This window comes from Mytilus galloprovincialis, chromosome 4, assembly GCF_965363235.1.
Source record: "Mytilus galloprovincialis chromosome 4, xbMytGall1.hap1.1, whole genome shotgun sequence".
NCBI lineage: Eukaryota > Metazoa > Mollusca > Bivalvia > Mytilida > Mytilidae > Mytilus > Mytilus galloprovincialis.
Genome location: NC_134841.1, coordinates 42,663,719 through 42,679,031, shown reverse-complemented (window position 1 = coordinate 42,679,031; position 15,313 = coordinate 42,663,719). Strand labels below are relative to the sequence as shown.

General features: G+C 34.1%; 1 protein-coding gene across 1 annotated transcript in view; it reads right to left on the bottom strand.

Annotated features, from left to right (window-relative positions):
- LOC143070612 (fibrinogen-like protein 1) overlaps positions 1-15,313 on the bottom strand; it is a 355,424-nt gene that overhangs the window by 226,792 nt on the left and 113,319 nt on the right. The gene's annotated exons all lie outside the window — the stretch shown is intronic.

Genomic DNA, 15,313 nt, shown 5'->3' with positions numbered 1-15,313 from the left:
AGATTGACTCTGACACTATGTCTATTGGCCACAGTACCACTAGTGGTACAGGATAAATCATCTGAATGTGATAGATTTACTCTGACGCCATTTCTATTGGTCAAGGTATCATTATTGTTACAGGATAAATCATCTAACTGTGATAGATTGACTCTGACACCACGTCCATAGGTCAGAGTATCATTATTGTTACGGGATAAATAATCTGACAGTGATAGATTGACTCTGACACCATGTCTATAGGTCAGAGTATCATTATTATTACGGGATAAATCATCTGACAGTGATAGATTGAATCTGACACCATGTTTATAGGTCACAGTATCATTATTGTTACGGGATAAATCATCTGACTGTCATAGATTGACTCTTAAACCATGTCTATAGGTCACAGTATCATTATTATTACAGGATAAATCATCTGACTGATAAATTGACACTGACACTATGTCTATAGGCCACAGTAGCATTATTGCTACAGGATAAATCACCTGATTGTGATAGATTGACTCTGACACCACGTCTGTAGGCCACAGTGCCATTTTTGTTACATGATAAATCATCTGACTGTGATAGATTGACTATGACACCATGTCTATAGGCCACAGTACCATTTTTGTTACAGGATAAATCATCTGACTGTGATAGATTGACTCTGACACTATGTCTATAGGCCACAGTATCATTATTGTTACAGGATAAATCATCTGACTGTGATAGATTGACTATGACACCATGTCTATAGGCCACAGTACCATTTTTGTTACAGGATAAATCACCAGACTGTGATAGATTGACTCTGACACTATGTATATAGGCCACAGTATCATTATTGTTACAGGATAAATCATCTGACTGTGATAGATTGACTCTGACACTATGTTTATTGGCCACAGTACCACTAGTGGTACAGGATAAATCATCTGACTGTGATAGATTTACTCTGACGCCATTTCTTTAGGTCAAGGTATCATTATTGTTACAAGAAAAATCATCTAACTGTGATAGATTGACTCTGACACCATGTCTATAGGTCACAGTATCATTATTGTTACGGGATAAATCATCTGACTGTGATAGATTGACTCTTACATCATGTTTATAGGTGACAGTATCATTATTGTTACAGGATAAATCATCTGACTGTGATGGGATGACTCTGACACTATGTCTATTGGCCACAGTACCACTAGTGGTACAGGATAAATCATCTGACTGTGATTGATTTACTCTGACGCCATTTTCTATTGGTCAAGGTATCATTATTGTTACAGGATAAATCATCTGACTGTGATAGATTGACTCTGACACCATGTCTATAGGTCACAGTATCATTATTGTTACGCGATAAATAATCTGACTGTGATAGATTCACTCTGACACCATGTCTATAGGTCACAGTATCATTATTATTACGGGATAAATCACCTGACAGTGATAGATTGACTCTGACACCACGTCTATAGGCCACAGTGCCATTTTTGTTACAGGATAAATAATCTGACTGTAATAGATTGACTATGGCACGATGTCTATAGGCCACGGTACCATTTTCGTACAGGATAAATCATCTGACTGTGATAGATTGACTCTGACACTATGTCTATACGTCAAAGTATCTTATTGTTACAGGATAAATCATCTGACTGTTATAGATTGACTCTGACACTATGTCTATAGGTCATATTATCCTTATTGTTACAGGATTAATCATCTGGCTGTGATAGATTGATTCTGACACTATGTCTATAGCTCACAGTATTGTGATATGCTTACTCTGACGCCATTTCTTTTGGTCAAGGTATCATTATTGTTACAGGATAATTCATCGGACTGTGATAGATTGACTCTGACACCATGTCTATAGGTCACAGTATCATTATTGTTAGGGGATAAATCATCTGACTGTGATAGATTGACTCTTACACCATGTCTATAGGTCACAGTATCATTATTATTACGGGATTAATCATCTGTCTGTGATAAATTGACTCTGACACTATGTCTATAGGCCACAGTACCATTATTGCTACAGAATAAATCACCTGACTGTGATAGATTGACTCTGACACCATGTGTATAGGCCACAGTGCCATTTTTGTTACATGATAAATCATCTGATGGTGATAGATTGACTATGACACCGTGTCTATAGGCCACAGTACCATTTTTGTTACAGGATAAATCATCTGACTGTGATAGATTGACTCTGACACTGTGTCTATAGGTCAACGTATCATTATTGTCACAGGATAAATCATCTGACTGTGATAGATTGATTCTGACACTATGTCTATAGGTCACAGTATCATTATTGTTACAAGATAAATCATCTGACTGTGATAGATTGACTCTGACACCATGTCTATAGGTCACAGTATCATTATTGTTACGGGATAAATAATCTGACTGTGATAGATTGACTCTGACACCATGTCTATAGGTCACAGTATCGTTATCATTACGGGATAAATCATCTGACTGTGATAGATTGACTCTGACACCATTTCTATTGGTCACAGTATCATTATTGTTATAGTATAAATCATCTGACTGTGATAGATTGTTTCTGACATCATGTCTATAGGTGACAGTATCATTATTGTTACAAGATAAATCATATGACTGTGATAGATTGACTCTGACACTGTGTCTATTGGCCATAGTACATGTACAACAAGTGGTACAGGATAAATCATCTGACTGTGATAGATTTACTCTGACCCCATTTCTATTGGTCAAGGTATCATTATTGTTACAGGATAAATCATCTGACTGTGATAGATTGACTCTGACAACATGTCCATAGGTCAGAGTATCATTATTGTTACGGAATAAATAATCTGACTGTGATAGATTGACTCTGACACAATGTCTATTGGTCACAGTATCATTATTATTACGGGATAAATCATCTGACAGTGATAGATTGACTCTGACACCATGTTTATAGGTCACAGTATCATTATTGTTACGGGATAAATCATCTGACTGTGATAGATTGACTCTGACACTATGTCTATTGGCCAAAGTACCACTAGTGGTACAGGATAAATCATCTGACTGTGACATATTTACTCTGACGCCATTTCTATTGGTCAAGGTATCATTATTGTTATAGGATAAATCATCTGACTGTGATAGATTGACTCTGACACCATGTCTATAGGTCACAGTATCATTATTGTTACGGGATAAATAATCTGACTGATAGATCGACACCATGTCTATAGGTCACAGTGTCATTATTATTACGGGATAAATCATCTGACTGTGATAGATTGACTCTGACACTATGTCTATAGGTCAAAGTATCATTATAGTTACAGGATAAATCATCTGACTGTGATAGATTGATTCTGACACTATGTCTACAGGTCACAGTATCATTATTGTTATAGGATAAATCATCTGACTGTGATAGATTGATTCTGACACTATGTCTATAGGTCACATTATCATTATTGTTACAGGATAAATCATCTGACTGTGATAGATTGACTCTGACATAATGTCTATAGGTGACAGTATCATTATTGTTACAGGATAAATCATCTGACTGTGATAGATTGACTCTGACATCATGTTTATAGGTGACAGTATCATTATTGTTACAGGATAAATCATCTGACTGTGATGGGATGACTCTGACACTATGTCTATTGGCCACAGTACCACTAGTGGTACAGGATAAATCATCTGACTGTGATAGATTTACTCTGACGCCATTTTCTATTGGTCAAGGTATCATTATTGTTACAAGATAAATCATCTGACTGTGATAGATTGACTCTGACACCATGTCTATAGGTCACAGTATCATTATTATTACGGGATAAATCACCTGACAGTGATCGATTGACTCTGACACCACGTCTATAGGCCACAGTGCCATTTTTGTTACAGGATATATCATCTGACTGTGATAGATTGACTATGGCACGATGTCTATAGGCCAAAGTACCATTTTTGTTGCAGGATAAATCATCTGACTGTGATAGATGGACTCTGACACTATGTCTATACGTCAAAGGATCTTATTGTTACAGGATAAATCATCTGACTGTTATAGATTGACTCTGACACTATGTCTATAGGTCACATTATCCTTATTGTTACAGGATAAATCATCTGGCTGTGATAGATTGATTCTGACATTATGTCTATAGCTCACAGTATTGTGATATGTTTACTCTGACGCCATTTCTTTTGGTCAAGGTATCATTATTGTTACAGGATAATTCATCGGACTGTGATAGATTGACTCTGACACCATGTCTATAGGTCACAGTATCATTATTGTTACGGGATAAATCATCTGACTGTGATAGATTGACTCTTACACCATGTCTATAGGTCACAGTATCATTATTATTACGGGATTAATCATCTGTCTGTGATAAATTGACTCTGACACTATGTCTATAGGCCACAGTACCATTATTGCTACAGAATAAATCACCTGACTGTGATAGATCGACTCTGACACCACGTGTATAGGCCACACTGCCATTTTTGTTACAGGATAAATCATCTGATAGTGATAGATTGACTATGACACCGTGTCTATAGGCCACAGTACCATTTTTGTTACAGGATAAATCATCTGACTGTGATAGATTGACTCTGACACTATGTCTATAGGTCAAAGTATCATTATTGTTACAGGATAAATCATCTGACTGTGATAGATTGATTCTGACACTATGTCTATAGGTCACAGTATCATTATTGTTACAGGATAAATCATCTGACTGTGATAGATTGACTCTGACACCATGTCTATAGGTCACAGTATCATTATTGTTACGGGATAAATAATCTGACTGTGATAGATTGACTCTGACACCATGTCTATAGGTCACAGTATCGTTATTATTACGGGATAAATCATGACTGTGATAGATTGACTCTGACACTATGTCCATAGGTCAGAGTATCATTATTGTTACGGGATAAATAATCTGACTGTGATAGATTGACTCTGACACAATGTCTATAGGTCACAGTATCATTATTATTACGGGATAAATCATCTGACAGTGATAGATTGACACTGACACCATGTTTTTAGGTCACAGTATCATTATTGTTACGGGATAAATCATCTGACTGTGATAGATTGACTCTGACACTATGTCTATTGGCCAAAATACCACTAGTGGTACAGGATAAATCATCTGACTGTGACATATTTACTCTGACGCCATTTCTATTGGTCAAGGTATGATTATTGTTATAGAATAAATCAGCTGACTGTGATAGATTAACTCTGACACCATGTCTATAGGTCACAGTATCATTATTGTTACGGGATAAATAATCTGACTGATAGATCGACTCTGACACCATGTCTATAGGTCACAGTGTCATTATTATTACGGGATAAATCATCTGACTGTGATAGATTGACTCTGACACCATTTCTATTGGTCAAGGTATCATTATTGTTACAGGATAAATCATCGGACTGTGATAGATTGATTCTGACACTATGTCTACAGGTCACAGTATCATTATTGTTATAGGATAAATCATCTGACTGTGATAGATTGATTCTGACACTATGTCTATAGGTCACATTATCATTATTGTTACAGGATAAATCATCTGACTGTGATAGATTGACTCTGACATCATGTCTATAGGTGACAGTATCATTATTGTTACAGGATAAATCATCTGACTGTGATGGATTGTCTCTGACACTATGTCTATTGGCCACAGTATCACTAGTGGTACAGGATAAATCATCTGACTGTGATAGATTTACTCTGACGCCATTTCTATTGGTCAAGGTATCATTATTGTTACAAGATAAATCATCTGACTGTGATAGATTGACTCTGACACCATGTCTATAGGTCACAGTATCATTATTATTACGGGATAAATCACCTGACAGTGATCGATTGACTCTGACACCACGTCTATAGGCCACAGTGCCATTTTTGTTACAGGATATATCATCTGACTGTGATAGATTGACTATGGCACGATGTCTATAGGCCAAAGTACCATTTTTGTTGCAGGATAAATCATCTGACTGTGATAGATGGACTCTGACACTATGTCTATACGTCAAAGGATCTTATTGTTACAGGATAAATCATCTGACTGTTATAGATTGACTCTGACACTATGTCTATAGGTCACATTATCCTTATTGTTACAGGATAAATCATCTGGCTGTGATAGATTGATTCTGACATTATGTCTATAGCTCACAGTATTGTGATATGTTTACTCTGACGCCATTTCTTTTGGTCAAGGTATCATTATTGTTACAGGATAATTCATCGGACTGTGATAGATTGACTCTGACACCATGTCTATAGGTCACAGTATCATTATTGTTACGGGATAAATCATCTGACTGTGATAGATTGACTCTTACACCATGTCTATAGGTCACAGTATCATTATTATTACGGGATTAATCATCTGACTGTGATAGATTGACTCTGACACTATGTCTATAGGCCACAGTACCATTATTGCTACAGAATAAATCACCTGACTGTGATAGATCGACTCTGACACCACGTGTATAGGCCACACTGCCATTTTTGTTACAGGATGAATCATCTGATAGTGATAGATTGACTATGACACCGTGTCTATAGGCCACAGTACCATTTTTGTTACAGGATAAATCATCTGACTGTGATAGATTGACTCTGACACTATGTCTATAGGTCAAAGTATCATTATTGTTACAGGATAAATCATCTGACTGTGATAGATTGATTCTGACACTATGTCTATAGGTCACAGTATCATTATTGTTACAGGATAAATCATCTGACTGTGATAGATTGACTCTGACACCATGTCTATAGGTCACAGTATCATTATTGTTACGGGATAAATAATCTGACTGTGATAGATTGACTCTGACACCATGTCTATAGGTCACAGTATCGTTATTATTACGGGATAAATCATGACTGTGATAGATTGACTCTGACACTATGTCCATAGGTCAGAGTATCATTATTGTTACGGGATAAATAATCTGACTGTGATAGATTGACTCTGACACAATGTCTATAGGTCACAGTATCATTATTATTACGGGATAAATCATCTGACAGTGATAGATTGACTCTGACACCATGTTTTTAGGTCACAGTATCATTATTGTTACGGGATAAATCATCTGACTGTGATAGATTGACTCTGACACTATGTCTATTGGCCAAAATACCACTAGTGGTACAGGATAAATCATCTGACTGTGACATATTTACTCTGACGCCATTTCTATTGGTCAAGGTATGATTATTGTTATAGAATAAATCAGCTGACTGTGATAGATTAACTCTGACACCATGTCTATAGGTCACAGTATCATTATTGTTACGGGATAAATAATCTGACTGATAGATCGACTCTGACACCATGTCTATAGGTCACAGTGTCATTATTATTACGGGATAAATCATCTGACTGTGATAGATTGACTCTGACACCATTTCTATTGGTCAAGGTATCATTATTGTTACAGGATAAATCATCGGACTGTGATAGATTGATTCTGACACTATGTCTACAGGTCACAGTATCATTATTGTTATAGGATAAATCATCTGACTGTGATAGATTGATTCTGACACTATGTCTATAGGTCACATTATCATTATTGTTACAGGATAAATCATCTGACTGTGATAGATTGACTCTGACATCATGTCTATAGGTGACAGTATCATTATTGTTACAGGATAAATCATCTGACTGTGATGGATTGTCTCTGACACTATGTCTATTGGCCACAGTATCACTAGTGGTACAGGATAAATCATCTGACTGTGATAGATTTACTCTGACGCCATTTCTATTGGTCAAGGTATCATTATTGTTACAGGATAAATCATCTGACTGTGATAGATTGACTCTGACACCATGTCTATAGGTCACAGTATTATTATTGTTACGGGATAAATAATGCATTTACGTTGGATAACTGTATATTGATTTGGGGTATGATCTACATATCATATAAGAATAAGAATAAGAATAAGAATAATGTTATTGCATCATACACCCAAAAGAGGGTCAACGCAAAACAAACAAGTTCACAACATAAAGAACATAGACAATTACAGTCCAATGATAATCACAAGATAACTAAACAAATACAAATACATAATACTATCTAAAACATGAAATACATAGAACAAATAAACGAAAAACAACAATCAAGTTTACAGGGTCAGAGTTTGATATATAAATATGCTATTGAGAATCTTACATTATTAATGGTCAATTATTATATTAAATTTAATCAATTCATTTGAAAGTTCACCTTTCAAATAAGTTCCCAAATGAACCCCGGAAATTTGTCTCCTGGTTTTATCTTCAATAACGTTTTGACGTCATATTTTAAATATTGTATATAAGTATAGGTCATTCTTTCTTAAATATTTATATAACTATAGGTACTGAATTTCAGTGAATGTTATATTAAAATGGGTACGTTTTTTGAGGAAAAATGGCACACCCCTACCAAAAAAATATCGAAGTTAATGTTAGTCAAAAGTAGCGAAATTTCTAGAAATATACCATGACGAATAACAAATAAATACAAATGAATCCAACCTCATACTGCCAAACTCTAGATCTTGAAGTAAACAACCCGCTTTACCGATCGCATCGCATGTTTACCGGGTATCTAGTGTATCATAAGAAAAAGAGGCATACAATTACCATGAATGAACATTGTGAACCTCCGACCCCAAGTAGATACTCAAGAGAGTTATTCTTACATGTTATTTCTTTTATATAGTTGATAGGGGGTGGTAAAGATTATTTTCGCGCGACTAGTTGGCCTTTTTCATTTCACGCGATTTATTGAATGACGGTCCTTATTCATTGTGTTTCGTGCAAATGATCAAGAACACTCCATGCAAGACATAGCACTATAAATCGTGCGCCGTGAAGCAGTTTTATTTTCTATTTAATGCGCACTGACCCCCTCCCTTTTCCCCCTGGTAGGACTTAATACAACACATCTCAAACAATCTTTCATTTCTATAGTAAATCATTTTTTTTAAATTTCAGTTCTATAAGGGACTTACTTTGAAAGCAAAGAAAGGGGACTGGGCACTGTGTGTTTGTTTTTTGTTGTATTTTGCTTAGATTTTGTTTTTTCGTTTTGTTTTTATTTATTTGATTTATTTGCTTATTTGCTGTTGTTATATTTTCATTTATCTTTTTTTAAGATTAAAAGTGCCGGAAAGAAGGGGGGGGGGGTGTCATTCAGATTCTTGAAAAAAAAACTTATTTGTCCAGACAACGGCGACGACAAAGTATTTTTAAGTATCCTATATGACTGTCCATTTTCAATGGATAGTAACATGTAAAATTTAAAAGAAAATATATTTTTGAGATCTGAAAAATAAACCAGTTAAGACTTTTGTCGCGTTCTAAAAAAATGGTATTGCTAAAAATTACTAGGAAAATGAGAAGGCTTTCTTCATATGTAATCCCCGTTTCAGAATCCTTGGTATTGACCCAAAAGGGGTAAGAGAAACAAAATTCAAAATCATGCAGTTCAAAAGAAGGCTCGCAATATATTTGTTTAAATCTAATGAAGTGTACATTACATTTATGGATTTTTAGGGTCATCGGACGCAAAAATGAAAATTGAAATGTCAAAAATTCATACGCATTTAAACAACAAGCGTGTTACATATAATGACTCCTAAAGGACACCGTAATTAACACCCCTGAAGAAATCAGTAGAGGACTTTGCTATGCACTTCACGTTACCCGTAGCAAAATACTGAACATCCATTTTAAGTGAACTAAGATGATCATATTCTGTGAACTATAGACATTTTGGTATTAAATGAGACTCTAGTAGGGATCATCCTGCTTGCCCTACATTCTCAGTTTTAGATTTTAATAGATAGTTGCCAAATTTTATGCAGTGTTTCTCCAGCCAGTGGAGGAATTTACAGAACAACAACACCCCCAGAAAGGATACGTTACAGGTCAGACATTTTAAAAGTTTTTGTTGTCTTATTTTGGTTTTCATTTTTTTTTTTTTATTAAATTTGACTATATACTGCACAATTATTGTAAAAAAAAACAGCAAAAGCGTACTTGGTATGTCCTACGTGGAGATTGTAAGTTCTCGTTGATGTTACAAGAAACAGTAAAATCATAAAAAAAACTTCAGATCATAGATTTATTATCTATGTTCAGATTTACTGATTACTCGAATTCATGTCAATTTTTACATGCAAGTGGCTCCCCGTACGAACAATTCGTACGGCGAGTCCCAGGGCTCCTAGTACGAACTGCCATATAGATCATGAAACGGATACGAATTTCCAAATTTCGGTCTTGGAATAAATCCCGTGAATGGTGCATTGACTTTGACCAAAAAAAATCATTATGTCGAAATATAAAATCATTCAATTGATAGACTAGCCTGATGTTTAGTGACTATATGGACATGTATCCTACAAAATTTTAGATGAAAATGCCAAACACACTAAGAATACGCAAACATCTTAACTGACGATGGCTGGTTATTGTTAAAAGAATTGATGATTCAGAATAAGGAGCATCATGAATGGGATTGTTTTGCTTGTAAACAAAAACTTGGTGTTAAGGAAACTCTGGCATGTGATTGCTGTCTAGAGTGGCACCATCTGCAAATGTGTCCATCTGAAATGTGTGCCCAAACAAACGTATTGGATCTGTAAATCTTGTAAATAGTATCATGCGTTTAAGGCAAAATACAGATTTGAACTTAATATATTTAAATGTAAATTATATGTCTATTGTAACATTGAAATTAAATTTCCTACTTCCATGAACCCCATAGTACGTAAGTTCAATGATGGCTGATAATTATTTTAAGTAATTTATATTTCTTATTTGATATGAGCATGTTTATATTGATTCTATATTCATTATGTTTCCTTCTATTTCTCTCATTGCATGAATTTGTTATCATTTTAAGTCATGTTTAAAATTTATTGACTGTTTTACATTTTATTTAAAATTGTTAAAGACATTTTAATCTGTGGCTCTATGTGGATTCTGCATATTTTAAGTATTTGATTTTAACTGGGATCAATATAAAACGATTGGGATTTGAATCTCTCAGTATTTCTATGATACAACAGTAAATTTTCTACGTCGTGTCTCAAACTTTCACCTATAACTTTTGATTTACTCCACATAAAATTATTCTAAAAATTATGCAGGGAAGCTGATTTATTACTGATTTGCAAGATTAAATTTTCTTTCGCATAACAATAAAATCCTAATTTTAGAAAAATAATAAAGGCATGAGGGGTAGTTTTCTTGTGAAAAGAGGTCGTAAAAATGTCAAGAAACCTTCCAATAAACAATTGAAGTTATCGATGATTAACGAGCGGCGGAATACTAGAAATCAAGAAAATTGCGTAACTTTAACTGGTTAGTTTACCTGTTAAATTCCACACTACTATTATGAAATTTAACCTGGATAAAGCTCTTAATATTGGCTTTGTAACCATATAAAATTTATGCAGGTGAGAATATTTACAGTGTGATTTTAGTTTTACTGACGTGACCCCACTAACGGAAATTTACATCAAATTTTTGGGGTTCAAAAACTGAACTTTTCATTATATATTTTTGAACTAAATATTCAACTAAATTTAAAGAAAAATATATCATAGGATGCCTCGAAGTTTCCTCTTTTCAGTCATATAATTTTAAAGTATGAAATATTTTTGGGAAAAATAGAGAGTGTTCCCAAATTCACGCCAACCAATCTCTCTCATTCACCACCAAATGTGATGCAAAGAAATTAATGAGAGAGACACCCGGTGCTGAATGAGAGAGATAAATTTTAGATCAATTAGAGGTAAGTACGTAAATTAAGACCCCTTATTCAATTTGTTTTAAAAATCAGAGAATGCTATTCTGTGGCAAATTCATTTCTCTATACGTTGGTATTCATTGCTTGCATGTAAACACAAAACTGACAACGTAAGACGTTTTCCCCTACAAACATGTCAATGGAAATACAAGAAAAAAAGTCAAACAATTGTCCAGAAATCAATGTTAATCTAATCTTATCTTACCAATTTCACTGTTGTAGAAAGTTTACCAGCAAGGTATCACTACCATGTCATATCAAGTGTCAGACTCTATCCGTTTTCTCTCAATCATTCTTTGAAGTTAGTGGTGATGCATGAGAACTAGTGGTGATGCAGGAGAAAAGTGGTGGTGCATGAGAGGACAACAAATTTCTTTATGCTTATATCAAAGTGTTCGACAATTATCATGTGAAATGACTGTTTCAAGTTTCAGTTATTCATCAAAACCTGAAATTGTCTTTCTGGGGACCTTAATTATCATGTTTACCTGGTTCAGTCGACATTGCGAAAGCAATGCGATGTCTGCCTTTTTGATTTTCTCTATTTTCTGATAATAAAGTTACCATTTTCATGTAATTTATCAAAATAGAGGAAGATTACCAATAGCAATTTTTGTCCGTCCCGCCTGCAACAAAAGTCATGAAGGCGAGACGTAGCGATCCTTAATTTCGTCATCGTCGTCGGCGTTGTGATGATCAACATCTGGCACACCCTGTGTTTAAATTCCTTTAAACATTAATAACTTAATCAAATCATTATGAAATCATTTGAAATTTAGACAGTGACTTTATGTTGAGGAGGCACTATCTATAACAATATTTTGAGAGAAAAAAAAGTTTTATTATTTTTTCTGAATTTTATTGGCAAATGGACAGTATGTTGCACATCATATTTTGTACACGCTATGGTTAAAAAAAATTTCAAACATCAATGACTTCATCAAATCTTAATCAAATCATTTGAAACTTGGATAGCAGCTTCTTCATGATCAAGAGATATAGCATGTTTCAAAACTAAATTTTGAGAAAAAAAAAAGATTTTCTTTCTGAATTTCACTGGTAATTGGAATAAGTTTTTTGCACTTTACATTTAGGTTCAGTCTGTAGTTAAAGTTCTTTAAACATCGTTTACTTTATCGGCATGTCTCTTTGGAATTCCTTCTAAATTGGATCGAGGCACCTTTATGATCAAGAAATTGTACCTAAAAATATTTATCTATTTTTCCACAATGTACTGATAAATGGACTTAGGTTTGTTTTTTTTTAATTTTTTTTTTTGCATTTCACATTAAAGGGTAGTGTATTGTTAAAGTTTTTAATTATCAATATTTATATCAAACCTTCATGAAACTAACTGAAACTAGTACCAAAGCTTTTAGTGATAAAAGTACAGTGTTTTTATCAAAATTTAACAACAATATAGATTTTTCCAAAATTGATTGATAATAAGACTTATTTTTTGTCAATTTACATTCTGGTACAGTCTGTTGTAAATCTTTCCGTCATCAGAGACTCTTATTAAGTATTATGAGGTGGGGAACATTTTTCTTCAGGACAGTTTTTGAAGATCAACAAATTAAGAGTTACATGTTATCACTGATTCCATGGAACCTTAACGAATTTTTATAGTATGGATTTATTTTTCCAAAGGCCACATCTGTCTAACCCCTCGCATGCATATGCACCAGTTCAAAGGCAGGAAAATATTGGCCATGGGTACATTTAGTAGTTCTATTTTGTATGTTTGTTGATGTTGTGACAAACTAATGTGTTATACTGTTCGATATATATATTTTTAAAATCTTGTCGGGGTCATTCAGAGCTTGATACCCTGTTGAAAAACTTGAGGTGACCACAGTGAATTTGTGTCTTGTATTATGACCGTTTTTTATTCATGCCTTTATTCATGCCTATGCTGTTCTAAGCCAAGTCACCATTCATGCAAAAGTTACCTTTATCAATGAGCAAATTTGAAAATACTGATCATATACACCATTGGAAAAATAAAACCATATTATAAAAAACACTCCAGGTATTCTTCCTCTATTTTTACAAATTGAGATGAAAATGGTAAAGTTATACCGAAAATAGAGAAAAATCAAAAAGGCAGACACCGCATTGCTTTTGCAATGTCGACTGATTCAGGTAAACATGATAATTAAGGTCTCCAGAAAGACGATTTCAGGTTTTGATGTATAACTAAAACTTGAAACAGTCATTTCACGTGATAGTATAGAGAAATGAATTTGCCACAGAATAGCATTCTCTGATTTTTAAAACAATTTGAATAAGAGGTTTTAATTTACACACTTACCTCTAATTGATCTAAAATGTATCTCTCTCATTCAGCTCCGGATGTCTCTCTCATTAATTTCTTTGCATCACATTTGGTGGTGAATGAGAGAGATTGGTAGGCGTGAAATTATGAATTCATGAAGTGAAAAATTCTGCGGTAGATTTCTATAAAAACAAAAATTACCCAACTTTTAGAGCAAAATTTCTGTACTTTGGAATAAAACTCTCTGTCAAAAAACTATATCATCCCATGCAGGAATCTTTTCTCTTTAAAATTTTCGGATTAATCAGATGAAGCATTTTTGAGTTACTGTACGACATTCAAGAAATATGGCATTTTTTTAAAAATCAAAGTCCCATAACTCTGGACACATCGCAAAATTGGAAAAAAAAAGGTAACCAGACATTACCAATTCCAGCCTTATTTTAAAATTTCAGTTCAATTGGATGAAGCATTTTTGAATTCATGAACGACATACAAGAATAAAGAGCTTGGCCGAGTGCAGCATGATATGACCGCAATGATCGACAAGTGTTGACACACTTCTAAAGTGGACACAATAATATGTTTGACACAGTAATTTGCTGGACACAGAAATTTCATTAGTACTAAAAAGCACCACTTTGGCCCTTAATAGGTTGGAAGAACTGCAAGTCCTAGCTAAAATTCTCTGTTGGAAATTTCATAAGGACTCTAAAGAAAAAAAAAACCTTTGAAATTGGAAGAGAAATAAAAAAGTTTGTTTTTTGGGATTGAGCACCACTTTGGCCCCAAATAGCTCGGAAACGGTACAAGCTACGTTAAATCCTTCGGACTCTATCAGTGCAGAAGTTCATAAGGAAAACAATGAAAAAATCAAAATGAAAATAAGATGAAAAATAAAAATTTCATGAACAAAAAAGAGAAGTCCGTTTTAGCCCCTTTTAGCTCTGAACCCTTAAGTCCTAGCTCAAATCTGTAAAAATTCACTTATTTTCTATGATACTCTTTGATCTCACCAATCTTAGTATTTACAATTACGTGTATTTCATTTCTCAAACAAAATCTTCATATTAAGTGATCAATGACTTGTTTGTAGATCTTTTATTGCTGATCATTTTTGCAATTTTTTTTTTTTTTTCTATCTA